Here is an 18,291-nt window from a genome sequence, read left to right on the forward strand (position 1 = left end):
CAAGTGACAAACAGAGACATGAAGATTGATATAAATTCAGTGGTTTATAACGCTGACTTTATCATTTGTGCATTGTCATAGGTTTTCACAATAATCACATGCCTAGAAACACAGATGTGACTTTTTGCTGAACTGTCTGACTTCTTAACCAGTCAACATTAAGAAGTAACCTTGTCTATAAATCCATTCTAGGTGCATCGAACGAATCAAATACCCGTTGGTCTAGAGACAAATTAATCGATAAGTCTGGACTCTCGTGGCACCACAATCACTAAATTGAACTATAGGGGTTATGGTGTTTGGGGTGTTCCTTTAAGGGGTCGATCATCCGGTTAATATGTATGATAATGGCAGTAGATTTACTGACAATTGAAAAGTGTATTAATTTCTGTTAGTCAATGCGTTTCACTTTCAACATTTCTATAAAGCATGATCCTAGGGTTTACTTTGCAAGTGAGATGTACAATATTATATTCTAAACATTACTATGAGATAGCTATTAAGCTGGCCAATTTTTATATAAAAAATATTTCCCCTGGAAGAATGAGTAGATATTTTGCCAGTATTTTATGCAACATATGTGCAATGCAATGTTACATCTTGAACACAAGATATACACAATATAATTAAATATTGAATGTTTTTTTTTTTTTAAGTCATGCAGATGTGGTGCAGACTTTACCTGGGATTTAGAATTGGTACTTATGTCCTCATGGACATACAAGTTAGGGGTAATTTCTTGAGCAGTGTTCGTTTACTTTAAAAATTAGTTTTTCATGACTTTGACATCTAAAATGTCTGGATTTTGCTCACTGTAATAACGTTGTAATAATACTATGCATTGTGTGTTATGGTTGCTTTTTATAGTGTAGGACAGTAAGAATTAACTTATTGTTATTTTTTCTAAGTAATGGCACATTTGTTGGAAAGTCAGTGTTATTTAGTAAAGGGCGAATTCTCAGGAAATGAAAGAGAGGTCAAAGTGAATTTAAAATTTTAGGCAAAAATAGATGAATTACAAAAATTCTCCATGCCAATTCTATTTTCAGTTTGCCCATCTTGATATTTTAAATACATTTTGAATTCCTGACTATTCTCATTTGAGTAAATGATTTTTAAGTCACAGCACACTCCCTAAGCACAATAATATTAGAAAAGAGTTTCTTACAATCTTCAACTTTTTTTTAATAAGAAATACAAGGAAATGCGCTGAAGAATTTTGCATACTCAACCTTTGCACACAATGTTCCATCCATGAGATTTGCTATATGTTCTAAATCAGGTTACTATAGTTACTGCATCTGCTGTACTACATGAAACATCATATTGACAATACAAATAATTAGTTTGACCTAACTAAATTAATCTTTATTACTCGCCCCATGATTTCTATTTTTCATTAACTTGCATTAAATCTATAGCGATTTTATGGTAAATCTATCATAATGTTAAATGTTATCCAGATATAATTTTTACTGTACCGAGTTGCCAATAAAATTTATAGTGACATTTGTTTAACAGATTTAGTTCCATTGATTGTTTTGGCATTTAGCTAGTTGTTTTGCATTTAATGTTAACTTAGAGTATACCAAAGCACAATGACATAATGACTATAATAGTTAAATAATAATATAATGAAATCAGTTTCCAATTATATCGATTTGTTTATGCAATTTATAAATTCAAGTTGTTCATAAAATATCAGGCAAGGGAACCCATCTCTTTCCATGCCAGACCATCATAAATATTCTAGTATACAAAGTGTGTGTTGTTGTGATGGCTTCAAGATTTCAGTTTTTTTCCAGCACATTGTAAATCCTTACGGACCAGTTACATTCTTTGCTATAATCACAATCTGGTCTCTGAAGACCTTATGAAATTGACTGCTTATTTTGAATTAGAAGCTCCATAAAGCATTGCTGTTGCTCAATGAGTGGACATTGCATCCTGTAAGATTTTATGACAGCATAGACTAACACTGGTCCTTAAGGGGGGTTAATTAACTGCTACAGAAGATCTGGAATCACTAGCCAACGTATACACATCAAACCATGTTCAGCAACTCATCTAAGAACCTTTTTTTATTTTTGTTTATTATGATGGTTTGATTTTGCCCAGAAGATACTATTACTATGCTATGTCAGTATATACAATAAAGAAAGCATTTGCATTACTTTATATTTTGTTTGTTACAAAACAGAAATAACAATAGAAAATAATTTTGTGTCCTAGCCAAATTAGTTATTGCTAGAAGCAGCACCAAGATTGATATGTATGTTTACATATTCATAGATTAAATGAAAAGGCCTGGTGCAATAATGAGTTATATTCCAATATTAGAGCTTGTGTAAAATCATGCAAGTATAAAACCATTTCCAAAACTCAGTGGTTTAGGTGACTGTGATTTTTATTTAAAATACTAATTCATTTCAAATGTAAAGGCCAACTTCTGTGCATGTGCTGTTTAAAATTCGGATTTATCAGGAATCCTTTGGCTATTGTCAAACTGCCTAGGTCAGGGATAGGCAACCTTCGGCTCTGCAGATGTTTTGGACTACACTTCCCATGATGCTTTGCCAGCATTATGTGTGTAAGAGCATTATGGGGGATGTAGTCCACAACATCTGGAGAGCCAAAGGTTGCCTATCCCTGGCCTAGGTTAAAGGGTTACTCCAAACATGATGACCACTTTTGCATCCAGAAGTGGTCATGGTGGTAAGAGTCGGTACGTGCAGTCTATCTGCTTGATCCAGAGATATCCAGAGATATATGCACTAGTAGCAACCCCAGCAAAAATAACTTATGCAGCTGGATTGCCTAATATTAATTCTTTGCAAAAAAACAAATCTGTCATCAGAGTGTACAGAGCGCATAATTAAATTCTCCCTGGCAAGCAGTGCCTGCAAAGGAAAGCATTTATTATCACCCCTCACCGTTCTTTCATTTAAGCCCACCCCCGCCGTCTCCATCTCTCTATACACTTTATGTTCCTTTAAAAAAAAAAAAAAAAATATATATATATACTGCTCAAAACCATAAAGGGAACACAAAAATAACAAATCTAGATCTGAATGAATTAAATATTCTTCTGAAATACTTTGTTCTTTACATAGTTGAATGTGCTGACAACAAAATCACACAAAAATTCAAAAATCTAATTTTTCAACCCATGGAGGACTGGATTTGGAGTCACATTTAAAATTAAAGTGGATTAAAACACACTACAGGCTGATCCAACTTTGATGTAATGCCCTTAAAACAAGTCAAAATGAGGCTCAGTAGTGTGTGTGGCCTCCACGTGCCTGTATGACCTCTCTACAACGCCTGTGCATGCTCCTGATGAGGTGGCGGATGGTCTCCTGAGGGATCTCCTCCCAGACCTGGACTAAAGCATCTGCCAACTCCTGGACAGTCTGTGGTGCAACGTGACGATGTTGGATGGAGACAGACATGATGTCCCAGATGTGCTCAATTGGATTTAGGTCTGGGGAACGGGCGGGCCAGTCCATAGCATCAATGCCTTCATCTTGCAGGAACTGATGACACACTCCAGCCACATGAGGTCTAGCATTGTCTTGCATTAGGAGGAACCCAGGGCCAACCGCACCAGCATATGGTCTCAAAAGGGGTCTGAGGATCTCATCTAATGGCAGTCAGGCTACCTCTGGCGAGCACATGGAGGGCTGTGCGGCCCCCCAAAGAAATGCCACCCCACACCATTACTGACCCACTGCCAAACCAGTCATGCTGGAGGATGTTGCAGGCAGCAGAACGTTCTCCACGGCGTCTCCAGACTCTGTCACGTCTGTCACATGTGCTCATTATGAACCTGCTTTCATCTGTGAAGAGCACAGGGTGCCAGTGGTGAATTTGCCAATCTTAGTGTTCTCTGGCAAATGCCAAATGTCCTGCATGGTGTTGGGCTGTAAGCACAACCCCACCTGTGGACGCTGGGCCCTCATACCACCCTCATGGAGTCTGTTTCTGACCATTTGAGCAGACACATGCACATTTGTGGCCTGCTGGAGGACATTTTGCAGGGCTCTGGCAGTGCTCCTCCTGTTCCTCCTTGCACAAAGGCGGAGGTAGTGGTCCTGCTGTTGGGTTGTTGCCCTCCTACGGCCTCCTCCACGTCTCCTGATGTACTGGCCTGTCTCCTGGTACGCCTACATGCTCTGGACACTACGCTGACAGACAAAGGAAACCTTCTTGCCACAGCTTGCATTGATGTGGCATCCTGGATGAGCTGCACTACCTGAGCCACTTGTGTAGGTTGTAGACTCTGTCTCATGCTTCCACTAGAGTGAAAGCACCGCCAGCATTCAAAAGTGACCAAAACATCAACCAGGAAGCATAGGAACTGAGAAGTGGTCTGTGGTCACCACCTGCAGAACCACTCCTTTATTAGGGGTGTCTTACTAATTGCCTATAATTTCCACCTGTTGTCTATCCCATTTACACAACGGCATGTGAAATTGATTGTCACTCAGTGTTGCTTCCTAAGTGGACAGTTTGATTTCACAGAAGTGTGATTGACTTGGAGTTGGAGAGTGTTCCCTTTATTTTTTTGAGCAGTGAATATATAATTCCCGGAGCCAGTGAAACTGTCCAATCAAATGCTGCTCTATGATTGGATGGAGTTGGATGGAGGTGTAGAATACAGCAAAGGTGCTTCAGCCAGAGCTGGATTGCAGGTAACTTTATTCTTATTTATTATAATTTTTTTTGTTTTGTTTATATTAGGTTTGGGGCATTTGAATAATGCCCAATAGGGCATTATAAAGTAATTGTAGAAACTAGCTGAAAGGTTATTGGAGTAACCCTTTAAGTTTCAATTTCTGATGTTCTTGACTTGATGGGTGTTCACTGAAGTGAGAATTAAAAGTGAATTTTAAATTTAAGGCCAAAGTAGAAACATGGCAAAATGGAAACATAGGGAATGTTTTTAGTTTGGCTTTTTTGTCCATAAGTTTGAAATTCACTTTGAATTCACTTTGAATTCCTACTTAAATGAATAACCTGTTTAGTCTTTGTTTTCTTGGCACGCAAAGATCGACATGATACACTGGATGAATCACTGTGCTAGGTATGCCAACATATTTTCTTTTGCTTGCAGATACATCCTCAAACACCTAGTTTAGAGTCTGATGTGGATTGTAGGAGAAAACAGATGCATCTTTTTTTTTATGCCCGTATGTGTGCAATAAAATGCCATCTGTATATTTCCAAGCTATTAGATTGCCAATCTACATAGATATAATGTCATTCATGAAGATACAATAACGCTAAGAGGTAAAGATTCAGTTTAAACTCATCTCTGATTTTTATTTTCAATTATTTTTTTTTAAAGGAGAGATTTTTGAAAAGAGTAGTTTCGGTTCAGTTCAAGTTGACTGATTTGAGGCGGCCTGTATGTGTGCTTATTGCCTATTGTCATGTAATGGGAAACGGTTAAGACTGAAATCAGACCCTGATAACACTATTGTTCCTGATGCAGAAGTGAGAATATGCATAACTGATTTAGATAATCAGAATCTAGAGGGATGGCAACAAAAGAAAGAAGGTTAGGAAACGGCTTTTGGGGAACACTACAAATATACTTGGAATATGATTCAAAAGAATACAACTTATTTAATACATACATTGTCACAGACAAAATGTGATGCAGTCACACTATTTCCTCCCTGTGCTACTCAGTGTGCAAACGGGTTGTAAATTCAATGTATTAGAGGGATCCCTAGGCACTTTACTAATCACAGGACATGGTGTATAGTCCCTTATACCCAGAGCCCAGAGTCATCAGACCCTCTACAGTGTCATTTCCCTCTTTTGAGCCCTGACTGTCAGAGCATTGCTATGGTTATGAAGGCGTGTACATTGTCTGCGACAATCTCTAGGTAGGTGGTATGTGGCAAAGTAACATCCACATGAATGCCAGGATCCAAGGTTTCCCAGCAGAACATTGCCCAGAGTATAACACTTCCTCTGCCACAGTGTCTTCTTCCCATTTTGCATTCAGCTGCCATCTCTTCCCCGGGTAAATGACGCAAACACATTTATCCATCCATCTGATCTAAAAGAAAGCATGATTCATCAGACAAGGCAACCTTCTTCCCCCATGGTCCAGTTCTGATGATCACGTCTCCATTAAAGGGCACTTTCGGCAGTTGACAGGGATCATCCTGGGTACTCTGACCTGTCTCAGCAAATTATATATAAGATTATAAGATTCAAAGTTACGGTATATAAATAATTAATCAGTAGCACTTGTAGACAAATACTGTAACAGTTCAGATTGTTTGTCCCCTGGAGTAATCAAAATAGTCTTTTACATATCTACAATACATTTATTATTGGTCATACTTATAGCTAATACTTTACCTATATCGGTTACAAATTACTCTAAAAATATTGAAAACGGTCACATTTTGCTGATTTCAGTACTGTTTGCCAATAACATGGGAACCCCACCTTACCTATTATTATTATTATTGAAATGTATATAACTTATTATGCAATGCTTTGCACTATATTTAATTGATATTCAACAACAAGTTAGGTAACCTATAACACTGGAACGATAGATTGATGAGGACCCTGTTTGAACAACCTTACAATCTAGAGAAGGTGTTGTATAAAACTCAATAGAAAGGAAATGTGGGATATATGAGCCAAGTGACAGGGTGGAAAAGGTGCAAAACTGGAAGGTAAAAGTACAGGGTAGTCCATAAGCTATTAAGAAGGTGTGAGATTTTGGAGACTTCTTAAAGGATGGCAAATTATGGAAAAGTCTGATGGGGAATCAGGTTGTTCCATTAGCATAGATTACATTATTATTATTTGTTATGGCATTAAGACCTTTAACCCCTTAAGGACACATGACATGTGTGACATGTCATGATTCCCTTTTATGCCAGAAGTTTGATCCTTAAGGGGTTAAGGGTCTGATTGTTTTTCTTCTTTTTCACGGAGCCTATTCCCATTGTGATGTCTCCAATGAGTTAAATGGATTATTTAACTTTTTTTGTACTAGAATAGGGACTTTTACAATTAATGGAAGGTTTTTAAGACACCATCCTATGCCAACATATATTTACGAATGGAGGGAACTCAAGACTTAAAGGGAGACTATAGTCACCAGAACAACTACAACTTAATGTAGTTGTTCTGGTGTGTATTGTATGTCCCTGCAGGCATTTTGATGTAAACATTTTCAGAGAGAAGACCATGTTTACATTACTGCTTAGGAACACCTCTAGTGGCAGTCACCCAGAAGACCACAAGAGGTGCTTTCTGGGTCAGCAGCACTGATGTTCAGCTTCTCCACCCTCTGCATGGAGAGTCTGAACTTTCCCCATGCGCAATAGCCTTCTAAAGCTTTCATACTGGGCACTTAACATTGAGAGAATGACAATTTGTTTTAGATGTACTGGGAACCCCTCAGTTGCATAGCTATGACATGGGCCAGAGAATTGTGGTGTAGTATAAGTATATATATGTATGAGATATCAGTTTATTTACCATATATATCCTGTTCAGAATTCGAGGGATCCCACTATTTTTTTTACATATCTTTCACCCACTTAACAAGGTGTGGAACTTAAGAGAAGCAATATATGATGCTTCTAAATAAATCAGTTTTGTGGGATTCCTGAACAAGAATCTATGACAGTTTAAAACTTTTTCAATGCTGACTTAATTTGCTGGTAAATCCTGTATGACTCATAAATTAATATAATTTTTGTATCAATATTTCTACTTGCAGTAACTTTCAATTATGTTGCTTTATAACATGTTGGCCTTGTTCGATATAGATTTTCACGCAGACACACACTTGTCCTCTTACATATTTCTGTTGCTGCAGACATTGACAGTTTATAGATTGTAATGTCCAGAAAATCCATGGATTCTGATTACATATAAGTACAAATGAAATTGCATTGATTTATGCAAACCAAAATTCCCCTCTCTAAAAGCAAGTGATGACAGAAATATTGAGTGAGAGTCATTTTCTGTTAAAAGGACATACTCGTATAAAAAAATAAAGATCAGTTCTAATTATTCAACATATTTATAGAGATACTCTAAGATGACGTTACCAATGCTTTCTTTAATATATTTAGAATTTTTGTAACTATCTTTAAAAGTACCTCTTTTGTTTTTCTCTGACCCTTCTTTTGCGAAATCAGGCTTATACACCAAACATGAGGACCAGAGATTTTAAAGCGATTGAAAAAACGGGTATACAAAGATATTTACACCTATACATGAACCAAACTATTATCAACTTCCCAGGAGGCTCAGAAGACTGACTCCAAGTGACTAGTATCGCTAACTTTTCACATCTTTTTTGAAGATCTTTGTCTTTTAAAAACTTCCTAAAAAGGTTTGATTACCTTACTGTATAATCACTAGACTTTGAGATTTGTTTCACTACAAACTGAAATCCATCCGAATTCCCAAACTCTGAGGCGAAATGTAGCCGAGTTACAAATCAAGCAAATTGTGCAATGGACGGGCATGTTTGTTCTGATTCGAAATTTGGAATTCTGTCTGTGGCACCAAAAAAAGAGATGATTGAAAGTTAGGGGACAGCTGCTAAATGTTGCTTTTATTCACAGATCGGATGAGAAGTTATCGAAAGAGTTAAAAAAAGTATAAGAAATTAAAAAATGTTTTTACATTTATCTATTTAAAAAATATTTACTCTACGAATATAGATTGTTTTACTGCTCCTCCTATGTTCTCCTCTATTGGTTACTTTTTCTTATTTGGTCTGTGAACCAAATGTGAGCCCAGTTTTTGCATCCTTTAGGTCTGTCTGATTTGTTTTCCCGAATCATTTTTCATTAACAAAATTTGGGCAAGCTGAACACCACAAAGCTGAAATTTAGCTCTCCTTAGAATTTGTTTATTTTTGGCCAAAGTGGTTCAGCCATAACATGAATGACGTATTAGAGGGAAACGGCTTGGAGGAAATTTGGGAGGCTGTGTCAAAGGTATCTATTAGTGTTACTTTACAAGCACAGTCATATAAGACTATGTTTAGAATGTACACAACACCCATAAAGCTGTTCCATATAGGAGAAAACCACCTCTTACTTATGTGGAAGGTTGTGTGGTGAGAGGGCACTTTGTGGACTTGCCCTCACGTGAACCAATTCTGGGAGCAGGTCCGCAGATTGGTATTCTTAATAGAGCTATAACCTCAGGCCTCTGGGTTTATCTTTTATCAAAGCTGAATCATGGTCTTACCTCCCATGATCAAAAACTATTGAATAAAATAAGTTTTTTTCTGTTAGGAGAACATTGCCTTTTGTTTGGCTGCAAGTCTCTTTTCCTTTGCTGGAGGTGGTTTTGCATAACATTAAATATAACTATTTCATGGTTAAGCTAGCTGCAAATGTTAGAAATGCTGTATCATATGTTCAGGAAGTTTGACTACCTTGGGAGAAACCAACAAATTTATTCTGGATGTGAAGGTAATGTTGTCTCCTAATCCCACAGCAAATTCTCCCCCTCCTACCCTTACCTTCTCTGTTTTTTTCCACTGTTAGCTTTTTTATTTAAGGGTACATATGCCGTTATGTTATTTGCATGAAAGCTACACAGAAAATTGGTATATGTAAAAAAAATTCAAGTTTAGTAATTTTTATTGAAGTTTTTCATTAAAGTAACAAAGTATAGTCAACTGGTGCCCCAACTGGCCCATATATACCTAACTTTTTCTTCACTAATGTCATTTTTTTACTCCCTTTTTGCGAACTGCTAATGTACTCAAACATTTGTACCTGGTCTGTTCTTAATTGTAAAAAAAAGACCTCTTTTGCAAGACAACATAATATCTACTGCACTGACTATGAAACCATAAATGGTCTCTCTCAGCTAATTCATATAATTCTTATTAGACAGCAATCATTCATAGAAAAAATATGAATCACTGACATGCAGGAAACATTTCCATGTTTTACTCTCTGGAAAAATAAAAGAATGCAATTCACTCATGGAGTTTCATGGAAGATGTTACATGGTCCCTCTGATGTATCCGTTAGTGTGGGAAGTCTACATGACTTCTATTTTGTATTATTACTTTTATTTTTTTGTGATGTAATACTTTACAAGCATCATCTCACACATAGAAACATAGAATGTGACAGCAGATAAGAACCATTTGGCCCATTTAGTCTGCCCAATTTTCTAAATAATCCCATTAGTCCCTGGCCTTATCTTATAGTTAGGATAGCCTTATGCCTATCCCATGCATGCTTTACTGTGTTAACCTCTACCACTTCATCTGGAAGGCTATTCCATGCATCCACTACCCTCTCAGTAATGTAATACTTCCTGATATTATTTTTAAACCTTTGTCCCTCTAATTTAAGACTAGGTCCTCTTGTTGTGGTAGTTTTTCTTCTTTTAAATATAGTCTCCTCCTTCACTGTGTTGATTCCCTTTATGTATTTAAATGTTTCTATCATATCCCCCCTGTCTCATCTTTACTCCAAGCTATACATGTTAAGATCCTTTAACCTTTCCTGGTAAGTTTTATCCTACAGTCCATGAACCAGTTTAGTAGCCCTTCTCTGAACTCTCTCTACAGTATCAATACTAACATATAAGTAATCAATAAGTGACATACATGCATTACGCATTTTTTCATGTTATTTTTGAACGGTCCCATTCTAAAGAGTCTAATAAAAAAAGAAGAAGAACAGAGTTTCAAACTACTCCACAAAGTGTATTTTGGAAATCTTTTATCGAAATGCCCTTTTTGTCTCTTTACTGAAAACTTTTGATTTTCATGGTACTGAAAGCTAAACGATGACCTTTTTCATTTCTTTTCTGGTTCATCACTTCAAAGAGTAATCGAAAGAGAGCTGTTCTGGTTTCAGGCAAAATGAAATGAAGCAAATCCGGAATGCTTCTAGCAATTTGGTGGTCCCTTGTTTACTAATTATTATTATTTTTCAAAATACTTTAATGTTTTGTTTTTCAGCTTTTACTGATGAATTATTAAGAAAATGTAATAATTGGCAGTAGAGGCACTCTTCGTGGTTATCATGATCTCATTCCATATAAATAGAAAGCGTATGTGACCTCTTTCTAAAATGAATTCTCATTAAGGGATATGTATTAACTGTGTGAGATAGTTGGAGAGCTGTCTCTCCAATTACTGCATAAATTATCTGGATATTGAAAGAACGCAAAAAGAGCTCAGTTATTATTCAGTCACCTTAAATACTGGTTCAAAAGATTACATATTTTACAGCTGTAATATTGTGTAATGTGCAATGCATGCATATACATATATTGCTCTCTTCAATATATTTTCTGACTCATGCTAGCTCTGTTGGAGTGGTCATCTTTCAAGTCTTCTTTGGTCAGAAGAACAGTTTATCCGACTAAAAATGATGCAGGTTAAAAAGTGCTATTGTGTAATCATGAATTCCGACATCTTGCAGAAACATAAGGCATGTCAATAATATACCCTGGATCAGTTTCAGACATTCAAATATGCATGGTCTTGGCAGAAAAGTCGTGCTTCTGATCAAACAGGTTAAAGATGGTCATCACCGCAAAGCAGAGTTAAGGCGTTAAGCTAGGAGTTTCATTGAAAATAGTTAGAATCTTATTCATTCATTACAAACTAATACACTGTAAAGAATGTCATGCAATCATTTCAATTCATCAAGGACTGTATCTGTTCAAACCTTGAGTGGGTAAAGTTTATGTTTATGAGATTAGTTAGAAATGTTAGAATCGTCAAGAATGGCGGTAGCTCATTTTAAGAAGAAATCAAAATATAATCTTAAGTAGATGCGGTCATTCATTCCGCCACGGTTTCAAGTCAGGCCTTCTTGAAGGAAGCAATCAATAGATCTCATCCCTTAATCTGCCTTTGGTTGCAGTAGATTTACCACATCTTTTTGCAAATATAGATTTGCTATAATATAACTCTTGGACTACAAAAAAAACAACAAAAAAAACCTTTCTATTTTGAGTCTAGTGATAGGCGCTTTGCATTGCTCTACCTTATTATACAAAAATGAATACATGACAGACCCACTTTAATTAATATCTTCATATCTAGTGTTTGCTTCACATTCTTTTATATGCTATCTCAAATGCATTCTACACAGAATTTATAATTTTAAAGGAATAATTTATATTACAATGGTGACACGTTTTTTTAATTCCTCATTATCTAAATAGAAACATTCAAGATAACTTTCAAAATACAAATTGTTTTTTCTTTTTCTTTTCCAATTAGCAATGAGTTCCCCAGAGGCATTCAAAAAAACTGACTTTATGTAAACTTGAAAGGTATAATTCAAATTACCTATGAATATATTTTTATTTGAAAAAAATTACCTGTTTATATTAAAAAATCACATTCTAATAAGGTAACAAAAATTTAAGAAATTAGATATGCTGGATTTTATTTTCTTTCTTATGCAAATAATGGTTAAGACTATTTTTTTTTCTAGTGAGATAATTTCCATTAATGTAAAAATAGCCTAGTTTTTATTTTTATTAACACACAAAATTAAGTTCTGCGCTCGAAGGACACTACTGCCGAAATATGAAAAGAGAAAAAAATCATTGTTTAGTAGATATAACCCAAAGGAAAACATGCATGCATTTAAATATGCATCTATTTTTTTCATTTCAGGTATATCTAAAGACAGCTTGTAAAAGCTGCAGTTCTCTTGTCTGCAAGCCTTCCCCTTCTTCCACAACCCAGACTTTCTGTGGCTGTCCAATGACAGACTTCCCAATGCAGCTCAATGAGAAGTCTTTACAAGGTAGGCAATTGCCCGCCTCTTGAGTTTAGCTCCACTGAGCTAACCAAACCAGGAAGTAACAGGACTTGTAGCCTGATTGAAAACCAGTGGTTGTAACCAAGTTAATTTATAAAAAAAAAGTGCCAATTTCTATTGAAATCTGTATTTTTTTTGTAAAATTATAAAAAGAGGACACTCTACACATGCATAAAGCACTTCAGCAAGCTCTAGTGCTTAAGGGGCCCAGAGTTTCCCTTTAACCCCTTAAGGACACATGACATGTGTGACATGTCATGATTCCCTTTAATTCCAGAAGTTTGGTCCTTAAGGGGTTAAACTCCCACTACTCCTGGGCAGCAGCAATGGTTACAGTATTCATCAACCCAAATACATAGAACAGAAACCAAATATAGTTGCCTGTGCTCTATCCCAAATACTTATGCACATTTAAAGTGTAAACTCACTTGCCATGACAAGGCAAACCTTTTATTTTCATTGTTAATACTATTGACTTTTTAATCCCTTTAACTTTTGACAATTCTCAATTTAATTAGTAACTCCGCAGAGAGTTTATCTTGGTGACCAGGAATTTAATGGTTTATATAATTTTTTAAGTAGGCTCTTGAATCACATCTCTGATTAAGTGTCTTGATACCAAGTTTTTTCTTTTCATGAAAAAATAGTAATTGATTTTACTTTAGTTGCAGTGAGTTGACAACTGACTATTTGTCTGATGCTAATATTATGACTTAAATAAGCAATTAGTGGTACTGTCATCATCAATCGCAAATATATAAGTAGCTCCTCCATGTGATTTTACTTTTATAAAGCAATTTATCTGAAAAATAATATAGAAATGTACACACTGTAGAAAAAACAGTACAAATGAAAAGAGGAAATACATGTTTGCATTTAGTGATGAAGGATTATAAGATAATTAACATTCAGTTATGTATCCCTTAATCAATTATTAAGGGTCACCATCTGGTTTGCAGTAGCATAGGATGAAATCAACCTTAAGCATCTTCTAGTGTTGCACATCAATTTTCTAATTAAGAATGTGAATAAAAATGTGCTTGTTTAATCCTTTGTACTGTATGCTTTCATTACTTTTGACAATCTGTATTTTGTAGAGCTTTGAACTTTAGCAAGGTCCAACATCAGGATGTTGTTAAATGTATGTAGAAGTGAAACATTTGGTAAAGGTACATACCAAGAAAAGCAAATTATAGAATGCAATTCAATATTCATGACTTTGTGGCGCTGTACTTCCACCTAAATAAATACTTTAATGTCACATTCAATCACATGTGTATACTGGAAGAACTGCCCCCCTCTCTGCTTCCCCCCAAAAAAAAAATCTGTGTGCAATGTTAATTATCAGGCATTATGTATGTATGTATGAATGTATGTATGTATGTAAGAAAAAATTAGGGAAAGGATCCCACAGTCTCGCACTTACAACATGCACCCCTCCCCTCAAGCGCATGCAAACCAACCAGGAGGAACAGTCATGGGTCCCGCATGATTAAATATTTATCTTTCCTGCCTTGAATAGTTGCAACCTATTCATCCATCCACTTTATCTCCTCAACTCTATCCAGTCAGTTTTGGTGCACAGATACAGTTTGCTGCCTCCGGAGGATAGGAATCAGGGATCATGTTGCAGTATTTAGTTTTTTGGTGATGGTTTTCTTATATCTTGAGATCTGCAGTGTAGTACAGCTGATAAATGTATCAGCTACTGGAAAACCAACTTCTTCCACAGCCCCTCCTGAATTGATCAGACATTTGAGGGGATATTTTATGTAACTTTTGGGGCATGTCATACCACTTTGTTAACATTTTGTAATTCATCTTTTGGAAGCTGTTACTCGTGGAGCTTTGGTGTAAGAGGTTCATCATCTTAGTTCATTCAAATTATGCTAAGTAGGTCAGTTGTCAGTTTTGTAGGAGGCCCTGCAATGAGATCAAGGCCTCCCAGAACTGATAGCGTGCTGGGGGACATAGTCCCCTTTGCCAAAACAAACACCTACCAGACCTGCTAGAAAGGCAGAGTTGTGTATTAATGGGTACATGGGACCTAGGCAGGTGGATAGTGATCTTTGGTATTGGGCCTGGCTCCACATCTTCAGATTAGCACAGATGAAAGGGTGCACATGGAGCTCGTGTGACAGCATGTGTGGTCAAGCCAAGTGCCTGCTGGAACTACATTTTCTGCTATCTTCCATTTCAGTCTAGCCCAGTGTTTAGAAGAGTCAGGAGGATGCCATTCAATGATGTGAGATAGATGTGCTAGTAATGTGATAGTAATTAAAAAAGGAGGTAAAGCCTAGGCCTTTCATCTGTTTCGGCAAAATCAGATGTCAGTCTGAATCTGTTGCGTTTCCTTATGTATCTAATTAGTGCAGAGTTGAAAGGAAGAGAAGAAAACTCAGTGCTAATGTATTGGGATTGTTTGAAAAAGGATCCTGGGAAAAAGGTTTACTTTGACCATATTAATTCAGCCAAACCAAGAGAAATACGGCAGTGTCTAGGCCCCAGATCTAAAATTGGAAGAAAGTTATATTGGTACAGTTTTGCTGGGTTGGGAGGAATTCATATCCCGAAGTATCTAAGGTGTTTTTTACAGAAGGAAATTTGAGATTTCAACAGTGTGGCCTCCTGATTGGGTATAGAGATAGTTGCAACCTTATGGATTTTTGCCCCATATCACTTTTAAATACTGAAGCAAAACTATTCGCTAAACTATACGCGACTCGACTAGGGGTCATACTGCCCCATATTGTACACAATGATCCAGGGCAGGCAGGGTTCAGACAACACAAGGAAGGTCATAAAACTCCTGCAAACACAGCATCGGACTGTTTGTCTCCCTTGATGCTGAAAAAGCCTTTGCCCGGCTGCACTGGGGGTTTTTGAGGGCAGTGTTGTCTAAATTCGACATTCCGAGGGGTTTTGTGTCAGTGATAGAGGCATTGTACAGCTCACCTTCACGCAGGTGCTTAATTCAGGGTTTCTGTCCGAGCCACTTCAGCTCACAAACGGCATGAGATAGGGGTGTTCCCACTCCCCTCTGCTATATGTCCTGACTTTGGAGCCTGTGGCAGTCAAAATATGTGAAAACACTTCGATCCATGGCATCCAGGTGGGAGGGAGTACAAGGCCAACCTGTTTGTGGACGATGTACTGCTAATGCTCACACAGCCACAGGTCTCACTGCCAAACCTTCTACAGGAAATACAATCATATGGGGAACAGTCCTTTTATAATTTAAATGTTACAAAATCGCAGGCAATGGGGATGGGGGTACCCAGCCAAATCATTGACCAGATGAAAGCAGCTTTGCCATTTGACTTGAGAGATGATTATCTCACCTTCCTGGGACTGCAAATACCAAAGAATCCTGCCGATCTCCATGACCTTAAAGGACCACTCTAGGCACCCAGACCACTTCAGCTTAATGAAGTGGTCTGGGTGCCAGGTCCAGCTAGCTTTTACCCTTTTTTTTAATAAACATAGCAGTTTCAGAGAAACTGCTATGTTTATACTGAGGGTTAAGCCAGCCCCCAGAGCCTCTAGTGGCTGTCTCATTGACAGCCGCTAGAGGCGCTTGCGTGCTTCTCACTGTGAAAATCACAGTGAGAGCACGCAAGCGTCCATAGGAAAGCATTATGAATGCTTTCCTATGCGACCGGCTGAATGCGAGCGCGGCTCCTGCCGTGCATGCGCATTCAGCCGATGACGTCGCGAGGAAGAAGAGGAGGAGGAGGAAAGCTCCCCGCCCAGCGCTGGAGAAAGAGGTAAGTGTAACCCCTTCCTCCCCCCAGAGCCCGGCGGGAGTGGGTCCCTGAGGGTGGGGGCACCCTCAGGGCACTCTAGTGCCAGGAAAACGAGTATGTTTTCCTGGCACTAGAGTGGTCCTTTAACTATGGAAAACGTTTGAGTGAGATCGCGGACACCCTGAAAAGCTGGGGTGACAAGTATCTGTCATGCGTGGGGAGGGTTGCTGCAGTGAAGATGATGCTATTAACGAAATTCCACTATATAATTCGAACACTGCAGATCTACGTACCCAACACATATTTGCAAAAGCTCCAACTAACTTTCACTACATTTGTTTGGACCAATCACAAGATCAGAGTAGCAACACATGTACTGAGCAGGTCCCTAGAAAAAGGTGGTTTGGGGCTGCCGGATGTGCGTTTATGTTATAAAGCTACACTCATATCCACTGCCCTACATTCACATTCAGCACACAACGTACCGCAATGGGTGGAGATGGAGTCTGTGTGGTCATGTCCTAAGGGCCTTAAATATATTTTATGGGTTCCACAGAAGTTGCACCAATGATCACCAGATATGCCTAACATTACATCATTACTTTTGAAAATATTGAATATGGCAAAAATGCAAATGGGCTACAAGAAAGACAGGACGGTTGTAACCCCCATGTATAGCATCCACAAAGCCAACCAAACCCTTGACTACCTACCCTGGGTGAAGGAAGGGTGCACACTGGCCAGACACCTTTAGCACCACGGTACCCTATTGCAAATCCCAGACTTACAGAGGAAATGTGATCTACCACCTCAAGCAATATCCTCTTATTTACAGCTGAAGGCAATACTGGTGCACCCAACCGAACTTAGCCTCCCAGAAACCACAGAACACATAGAAAAGATTTGTGAGTCCATGGTTATACGCCAAAAAAACACTCTCATTTATGTATTCACTACTCAACAACCCAATATTCACCCAGACAGCCAAATACATAGAGGCATGGCAAAGGGATATTGGTAAGCTCTTTACCGCAGACCAATGACTGACTACAAGCATTCATAACTCACAAAAGGAGATCCAGATGCGCGTCCCATCTGGAGCTCATGCGCAAAATCCAATATAGGTGGTACCTGGTGCCAACTAGATTGGCAAGCATATATCCTAATACTTCAAAGCAATGCTGGAGGTGTATAGCGGATGAGGGCACGATGTACCACATCTGGTGGACTTGACCGAATATCAGGGGATATTGGGGGGAAGTTGAGAAGATTTTTATGGGGCCCTGCAAATTGAGACCAAATTGCAACCTGAATGTGGGTTACTGTTTATGACACTTGACACTTACACAAAGCCCCAAGCTTGCCTATTATATCACATACTGATAGCAGCAAACCTACTCATAGCTAGACAATGGAAGCACCAGAGAGAGTGAGTCTGATGCAACAAATCTCCAAGAGTTTAGACTATGAAACTAGGATTACCACACACTTCAACCCAGCAAAACATTTGGTAGAAGCCAAGATTTGGTGGGAAGCCTATCTTGGACATGAGGTCGGGGATAGGGTGAGGGAGGATTGGGAATAACAGATGATGTGGGATCATTGCACAGCAAAAAAACACAAAACTCTTATCCTGGGGATCAGAGACCTTTAGTGCTCGATTGAGTGTTGTCAATAAGGTGCTATACTCTCAGACAAACATACCCATGGGGAAGGCAGAGAGA

General features: G+C 38.0%; 1 protein-coding gene across 2 annotated transcripts in view; it reads left to right on the top strand.

Moving 5' to 3' along the window:
- HTR2C (5-hydroxytryptamine receptor 2C) overlaps window positions 1-18,291 on the top strand; it is a 629,177-nt gene that overhangs the window by 117,318 nt on the left and 493,568 nt on the right. The gene's annotated exons all lie outside the window — the stretch shown is intronic.

The sequence above is a fragment of the Pelobates fuscus genome, chromosome 9, assembly GCF_036172605.1.
Source record: "Pelobates fuscus isolate aPelFus1 chromosome 9, aPelFus1.pri, whole genome shotgun sequence".
Taxonomy (NCBI): Eukaryota; Metazoa; Chordata; class Amphibia; order Anura; family Pelobatidae; genus Pelobates; species Pelobates fuscus.